This window comes from Halyomorpha halys, unplaced genomic scaffold (genome assembly GCF_000696795.3).
Source record: "Halyomorpha halys isolate HHAL.00 unplaced genomic scaffold, Hhal_1.1 Scaffold809.1, whole genome shotgun sequence".
Classification (NCBI taxonomy): Eukaryota; Metazoa; Arthropoda; class Insecta; order Hemiptera; family Pentatomidae; genus Halyomorpha; species Halyomorpha halys.
The window spans coordinates 154,349-163,252 of NW_027107058.1; the positions used below are offsets into that span (position 1 = coordinate 154,349).

The 8,904-nt window shown below is 34.2% G+C and overlaps 1 long non-coding RNA gene across 2 annotated transcripts in view; it reads left to right on the top strand.

Moving 5' to 3' along the window:
- LOC112210528 (uncharacterized) overlaps positions 1–8,904 on the top strand; it is a 22,447-nt gene that overhangs the window by 3,284 nt on the left and 10,259 nt on the right. The window contains exons 2-4 of one of the 2 annotated variants that reach the window (XR_002945201.1): positions 4,105–4,295; positions 4,511–4,629; positions 7,794–7,981. This is a non-coding gene — a long non-coding RNA (uncharacterized lncRNA). The remainder of the gene's footprint in view (positions 1–4,104; positions 4,296–4,510; positions 4,630–7,793; positions 7,982–8,904) is intronic. The other variant, XR_002945200.2, reaches the window with a different exon arrangement.

Sequence of the window (8,904 nt, forward strand, 5' to 3'; positions counted from 1 at the left end):
GAGGGTATAATTTCGAAATATAGTTTATCGCCAGTTTTTTCCTTCTGAATAGAAGAGGTTTTTGGTCCGTTACCATTCCATTTTTTCCATTTACAAGTCCAAGTTTGGGGTTCGCTGAGCTGTGGGTGGTTAAAATTTTTGAAATTCATCAGTTTCCAGCAGTTTTTAATGGTACTCCATAATGATTTGTCGGTAGTTGTATGATTTTCAATTGAGTTAATTAAATTTGAATTTTATATTTTCTGATTTCTACTTTTAGTTTGTTAGTCAATGTGGTGTAATACGTTTTGTCAGTTGGGTATCTGGTCCTATGCCACTTCGATCTTGCTCTGTGTTTTTTCCTTAATAAGATACGAATATGCTGTGGCAGGTTATTTTGTTTATTGTAACTGATTCGATTAGTCGATGTGTTGTCAGTTATACTTGTTCTTATTGATGATCTGAGTTTTTCAATAGCTTCGTTAATGTCTTGTTTTGTCCTTTGTCTAATTTTTAAGTTCAGTTTAGTTATTATCGTGGCCGAGAACAGCAGAGTAAGATTAAAGATAGAAGCTACGGTCTCGTAGGAGAATGTTGTGAAAGGAGGAAATTCAGTATGCCCGCAGCTAAGACTCAGGCCATACTTGTAAGAGGCTCATAGGGCTCATCCTATTTCCTTGGACGTCCAAGGACAGAGGATTATACTGGGTAAAGAAGTAACTCATCTCGGGTTGAGGATAAGAAGACGATTTGACGCCACTCCTCACCTGATATATTTAAGGGAAAGAATGAATGTATCACTCAATGGATCGAGCAGTATAGGGGGTGCATTCTGGGGTATCAGGTACCCTGCTACGATGGCCATTTATAAAGGCGTGGTCCTGGGTATTTTGAGATACGCATCCCCTTCCTGGAGCCAGAATCTCACTCAAGATCAAAAGAGGAGACTGGTCACCATACAGAGGTTGGCTTTGCTAAGGGTTACGAATACCTACAGAACGGTGTAACATGAGGCGGTGTAGGTGCTGGCCGGAGCGATGCCCCTCGTCATTTCGTCAAGTACGAAGTAATGAAGCCGGAGTAAGTAGCGCTACCGGAGGGTCTTCGAGAGAGGATTGGCGAGACCTCGAACCAATGGAATAAGATGCTGCTGGACGATTCAAATGAAGAATGGATTGGAATGGACGGTGGCAGGCGAGCCAGAAAGACCACATCTCGCTAAGGTTTACGAAAAGATCATTCTGAATTACCCGGGAATTCTGTGATGAACACTCCGTTATCCCTTACGAGCAGACCGGCTTTCAGGCACACATGAGCACGGAACACCATCTGATGAAGCTCCAGCATGAAGTGAACTCCAGTTTCAATAGGAACCACGCTACAGCTATGATATCCATTGATTGTACAAAGGCATTCGATTCTGTGTCTCACAGCATTTTATGTCGTAAGCTCATAGACCTCGAATGCCCAGAGCAACTATACGGTGTGATTGCATCGTTCCTGGACAACAGAACCATATCAGTGCGGGTTAGAGATGAGTTTTCCCGTTCCATCCCACTGACATGCGGAGTGCCACAGGTAGCAGTCCTATCGCCAGTGCTGTTTTCCATCTATACAGCTGATGTTGTTGTAGAAAACTACAGAAAGGCTACGGTCGGCGCCTATGCCGACGACATCGCCATCTACAGCAGTAAATTGAACCTAAAACATGCACTAGAGCGCGCCGGAGCAGTCTGTAAAGAAATTGTCCGACGACTGGAGAGTCTCAATATCTCTATGAACCCAGCTAAGACAGACTGCGTCGTGTTCGCTCACAAACAGCACAAAAGATCGACTCTCCCGAAATCACTCAAGCTGGACAGTACGATTATCTCCCCTTCAAACTCGATAGTAGAAGTTTGGCTGTCCGATCAAGTTAACGAAAGTAATTAAATATAAAAGAGAAATTTACAAAATACATGTGAAAACGTTTTCAATAATTGTTAGAGCTTGCCGGATTCTAATGATTTGAAAAAGTTTAAATGTGACCTTCCTAGTTATTTAGGCTAAAGTTAAATATATGAAAAAATATTTCAAATTGCAAATTGTTAGAAATTAATTGAAAAACCAAATAATTGTTGAAATCTGAACAAGCGGGAAACTGATTCAATATTACAATTGGGGAAAAAACGGGTTAAAACCATTTTTAACACCACAGTTCTTAATGTTTTTCCGGTTATGGATTTGACATTGAGAATGTTTACATGCATAATTATTTCGGGGAGTAGAACTCCCAACTTATGAAAATTCTAGTATTCTAAAAGCAGTAAAATACGTTTCACTTGAATGTTCCAGTTTCGCAACTATTATAAACAATGGAACTGTTTAAGTGAATTGGGTAAAAGCTACAGGGCATTTTTGGTAAAATGATTATAAAACGGAAGTAATAACGATACAATAAATAATACACGAAATTGTTAAATGAATTACGTTTTAAAAAAAATATTGAAATAACATTAATTACAATGCTCTTTTGGAAATTTCAATATTTTTTTTTAAATACAAATTTCCAAAAAATAGGCAATTTCTAAGTGATTGAAAAGTATTTGTTTAACCGTTTTAATCTTATTGCATTTAGAGTGTATTTACGAATGTAGAAATTGCTAAAAGTAATCATGAGTCATCTTCCCATGACTTCGAAGACGAGATTCGAGCAATATTTTCTATGATACTGTATTATTAACCGAATGAGAATTAGAAGGGGATGATCCGGGTTGAGTTGAAGAAGAACATTTAAGAAATAGTTTTAATTATTTATTAATATCCAACATTTCGACTCACATTGCTGGTCTCCAACGGGATTGTTGTGATCGGTGGTGGTGTAAAAGATGAATGAAAAAAGGAAATTTCCTCCAGTTACAACAGCCCTGATGAAGAGTAGCAGATTGGTCAGCTGGGCTGTGTGGACAAGTTGTATTAATAAATAGTTAACCATTTCTAATTTTTTTTTTTTTAGACCAGACCATCTTCTTTAATATTTTCTTCCGTTTTGATGAGTGACTGCTTGATATCCATTTGTTCAAAATTTGTTTTGATTCTCGCAAATATGAACGATTTATGTATCCTTTATTAAACGACTGCTTTGCATTTCCTTTCTCTGTGCTTATCTGTTTCTTTTTGATTAATAATCATATTTGAACAAGTGTCTGAGTTTTCTTACTTAAGCTCTTTGATAGTATGCAGTCAGGGCCGTAAGAAGACCTGACTCTTGGTGAATTTGAAAATTTGCGCCCTCCAATACTAGGAGGAGCCTGAACAATTTTTTAGAATTTCCATAAACCACTGGAATAATATATTACTGATAGTTCACGTACAGTAATTTTTAATAACCCGAATATTTCTCTCGTTTTTTGCTTGATATATTGCACTAGTCTAATAAAAAGAATTTTTCATGGTTAATTTTGCACCCACTTTTTACCTGCGCCCTTGACGGTGAAACATCTAGCAGGCTTGCATACAACAACGAATCAAACAAGAAAATAAACGCCCACCAGCCTACAGACTTTTTTTTATTCTTAAACACTTAGGAAGCAAACCAATATCACGAAGCTCCTAACCTTCTTCTACATCGATGATTCATTCATTGATCTACATCAATCTGAAGCCTGAACATATGTGAAAGTCAAGGATCATACACAATTTATATTTGAATAGAAGGGCCTCATCGAATTCATGTAGCCTTTCATAAATGACAATGGTAATTAACGTAGACTTATTAAAAGTGACGCAGAATTGAAGGTTTTTCAAGAAGAATTGAACGAAACCTTCGTTTCGTTTCGAAAACGAAGAATTGAAGGTGTTTCATTCGAAAAACCCTGAAATTTCAGAGGTTAAAAAAAAAAGTTTAACGTAACGTGTATTACACAAAACAGTCGACAAACGACTAAATGAAGCCTCGTCTATAAAATGAAAACAAAAACTTGTCATGATAACTGGTAGTGCGTAGATACGAACAATAGTTCTTCTTAGTAGCTTCGGAAGTCAACCTAATAATAATAATAAAAATTTCAAAATGGATTGCGGATTGTATCTTTTAGAATATTGTCTATTTTAAGTAATCGTCTCCTTTAATCGAATCTATTTCAGGTTTCCATTTGGTGGTGATCGACTGAACCAATAATAATAAATATTATCAATTTGTATTCCATATACAATCCGATTCACTTGCTTGGAGTTGAATTATTAGGAAATAAATCAATAAAAATTAATCACATTCACTCACTGACAATTTTTTCTTGACTATAGAAGAATCTTCAAGTCATCCTTTAAGGGAAAAGGTAAGTAGTAGGTCCCATAGAAGAATAAGTAATGTCAACTTGATATGAAAACTTCAAAAATTCCTATTTCGTCATGCCAATTTAGCAATTATAACCGCTTCCCATATTATCTAGGACCTCAAGAGCTATGGGCCTGATTTATATTTTATTTAATAACTAATACATATATCGAGAAATAATGTATGATTAACAATTAATTTTTTTTTTTTTTATAGAAGGAATGTTCAGCGGTAATGAAAAATTATATAGAGCATCCATGTATAAGAAGAGACCAGATAATTTGGTGGCTTCGGATTTCGCTTATAATCGAAGGCTGCAATCTTTCGACGATAAGGTGTCTGGATTTATATGCATAGTTTCTTTAAAAAATAATTTTGGTATTGATTTTCATTGTATATTAAGGTATATCAATCCCTACTTGTAGGTCTGCAGACAAAAAATATCTAATAACGCTTAACTCCATAGTCTTCTGTCATTATTAATATTGACAGACATATTAGCTAGATAAAGGACTTCTTTTCAAACACCTTTCTACATTTCGTTTCTTTTGCATCAGCCGGTAACCCAGGAAAACTGCTTTAATATAGTTTGAAAAACATTAAATTGATTCATACTTGCCACAGTTGAAGATTGACTAAAAAAAAAAAAAATAAATAAAATAAAATAAAATAATAATAATATTAATAATGTCAAGTCCTAAAGTAATATAAATATTCCGCTTCACTAATGTAAAGCCATATTTTATCTATAAATGGTTTTGAACTTCGATAAACATTACTTTGCAATATCATTTATACATCGAAAAAAACATATAAATGATAAGCGTCATTCAAATTTTAGGGTTTTTCGAGGTGAGCATAGCGAATATTGACTTTGTTCAATAATACAATTTAATAAAAACAAATCCAGGAGTGATAATTTAGATCGTAAGATATCATATACATTTGGCAATCTTGGATATTCTAGACTCTAAACTGCATATTTCTCCTTTTACTTCATCAGTTAATTGTCAAATTCGTTCATAGTTCATATTTATACATTTTTTTTATTACTGATAATATTTCAAAATGGGTAATTATTTTAAACAAACAGAATTAAATTCGGCATTTTAGCCATGTTAATCTAATATTCTCATGGCTAAAATGCCGAATGTTAATCTGTTTCAATGAGAATATGACCATGCTGATATGAGAGATCATTTGATTGTATTTTGATTTACTAAGTTAAAACGAAATAGTAAGAGCCGTTTTTTAGAATATCGAAAAAATGTTAATAATCTATTCTGTAAAGTGCTAAAGTGGCACTTTTATAGAAAAAGTTGCAGCCAATTTTTCAACGTATTCTACGTAGGCATACACCTGCCTTTAATACACAATTTCAGTTCCATATGACTTCTCGTTTTGGGAGAGGCTGGCCACAATCACACAGACCGTTTTGGGAAACTTGGTTATTTCGATACAGGGGACCTCAAAACGTGTATTTCCGCCGAAAACTAGAATAGAAATATTACACGATCACGATTCTATATATTCCATATATACGTAAGTGAAAGTAAAAATATGTTTACTATTTCTACAAATAGTATTGATTTTCCATAAAATCAATAATTTAATGTAGACATTATTTGCAATACATGTAGGTAGCAATTACGATGATTAAACAACAGACTGAACTTTTACACTGCGTGCACCATTTGGATTCAAGTCCTATATCTGCGTTACCATGTCACCTATCCAATAACCAATAGTTGGTTATTGGAAACTATTCAATCTGCTAGACCATTTTTGGTGATGTAGGCCTTGGTCCTTTCTTTTAACTATTTATTCCAGAATTTTGGTTCCTATTTTCCGTAAGGAGTGCCCATCCTTCGCCATGGTTCCAACGTCCTCCAATAGACTTACAATACTAGTGTTCAAGATGCAGTATAAAGACTATTATTATAAAAAACGCACAGCACTAGAATCACTAATACTCAAAAATAATCAAAATATGAATTCAACTTCTGCAATAGATTCTTGTAGTTCTCTTAATGCGCGATTTCTATGGGACATTGGTGTGTCACATTTCTCTGAGAAGTAGTAACGCCTTCGCCTGTCCAAAATATCATCGGGGGAACAACTACATTTTTTCATTTTTGGTAAAAGGAATTACTATCGTTTATAAATATATAACATTTATTTAAGTTTGTCGGGATTTCATTCCACAGATACATATTCTATTCTTCCTTTTTTTGTTTACCTTTACCTAACAGTACCATCGAATTTGATTGGTTTGTATGTTTCTCAACACTCTGGTATCAGCTACTAAATGCAGATGATCTGCGCTCAACACTACTCCTCTAATTACTTGATTATCAGAAAAGAATTACCTTATGTCTCTGTTGCAAAAAAATTGCAACTTCTACTTTTTATATCAAGATTGTGATGAGATAACTTCATATATATTTCTTTTGGGATAAGATTAGTAGGCAATTAGCAATCTGTTTTCTGAAAAAATATCAATCAGGCGTTGACTATTTTTATTTATGGTCCTCTTATCTTCTTAGAGATCACCACTTTGATCACACTCTTGCCTTGTGTTGACTTCATATTCACTTTTTACCTTAACCATCGCTTATCTCACCATTTATTCATTTCAGCAAATTAAAGAAACTCACTTTGATTATAACAATTTTTTTTTTTTACCTCCTGTAACAAAGAAATTTTTCTTTGATTATAACAATGTAAAAACGTACTTCTTATTATTAAATTATAACTTATTGTTACGGCAAATAGGGGTTCAATAGGAACCTTTACTAACCCAATCGTAAAGAGTAAACAAATGCCGAATTTTGTTAGTGTTTTATTTTGAATAAATGAACCTAATAAAATTAAAATTAATAATTTAATAAGTTACATCAACTTATTTGAGTCTCATTTTGACCGCACTCCCAACCATCTTTTCCTCGTACTAATAAAATTAAAGCATTTGAATAAAATATACAAACTAGAAAAAAAAGAAACTTAACTAAGATTATATCAATTACAAAATTATATTGAAGTTGAACAAAAGGAAAAAAAAAGTTTTAATATCACCTTGATTGATTAATGGGGCCTCTGCTGCAGGTGGGTAGGTTATGTCCTTGAAAAGGCAGATTCAGAACAGAGTTACATTTGCTTTGATTAAGAAGACGGAGATGGCCAAGGAGCTGGTCATTGCATGGCATAACCATGGCAACTACGAGTGCAAAGTGAGGCGACACTAGAGACGCTGTGTGCGCACACAAAGAGACTCTATGAATTCTCAGTTTTATATCTACCATATACAAAATAACAAGCGAAAGTTTTTTTTTTTTGTTTTTTTTTTAACATAATTAAAACCACACTTTCATATAATCGATTGTTGGACTTTTATGTTGGCCTCAAAACCAATAGTACTTTCAGTGGTTTAATATTCCTTAAAATAAAAAAAATACTTATAGCCCTTAAATAAGTAACAGCTCTGAAATAATAATTTCAGACAGAGGTAAACATGTTTCATCTGCTTTCCATGGAATATGCAAGGATATGGCACATACAAAATAAAGAAATACTAGCCGAAACCATTCTTAGACCGCAGGACAACGAGTTCCTGATGAGGAAGTATGTCATAAGGGGTTTGATGGCACGCAAAAATTGGAAAGAGAAACCACGTTTCATAATGAAGAAGTAAGTTTAATAAAAACACGACTTCTAATTTTATTCCATTTCCTTGGTTCCATTTAAAAATGAATATTCAACTCTAAAAAATGAACACCAATAAGCTTATTTTTCTTATAGCACAAAAACTTGAACAATTGTTCCATTTTCAGGATAATCTGGTTTATCTGAATTTTTTTTTAATTTGTATTTGTTTCATTTATATATATATATATATGAGACTGAGTAGATCAGCTGATCAAGTGTATATATAAAGATGTGCTGAACCCAATAAAACCAGTATATTACAGCAGTTCAATCGTGTTAGACCTTATTCACCTTATTCCTTCTTCTCTTTTTTAACATTTTGCATTCGCCGATAATTAACTGGTGCCAAAACCCGGGAACTTTAGATACCAGAGTAATTTTCAGTATACATTTTTTTTTCCCCATTCTTCTCTTCAATTATGACCCGTAACGGATTAGTGAGAAGAACAGTTCTGAACCCGGAGAATACGAACTAAAACAACCAACCTCAAGCTGCAGTCAACGAAACTTTAGCAGCAGGCAACCCACCTCCGCAGGAGAATCAACCACTACCTGAAGCCTCTTTAGGGTAATTTCATGCCACGACGCTAGAATGGATTAAGGTCCGTACGGGAACTGCCCAGGATCTATGGAAGGTGGTGTCGGACCTAGAAAAATTCATCGCCTAATGGGGCGAAGGTCGGGGAATCTCTATGATATACATAGAAAAAAGGTATATACAAATAGAATTAAAATACAATAACAATAAATGAAATAGATACAAATACAATTAAAATATAATAACGAGGTGTAGGTAGTTGACCGTAGATTAATGATTGGAGAAGTTTGTCGGGGGGTGCGGTCAGCAAAGAACAACATAAATAAACAAAACCATATTTATTTATTTTATGCCGACGTTTCGACCT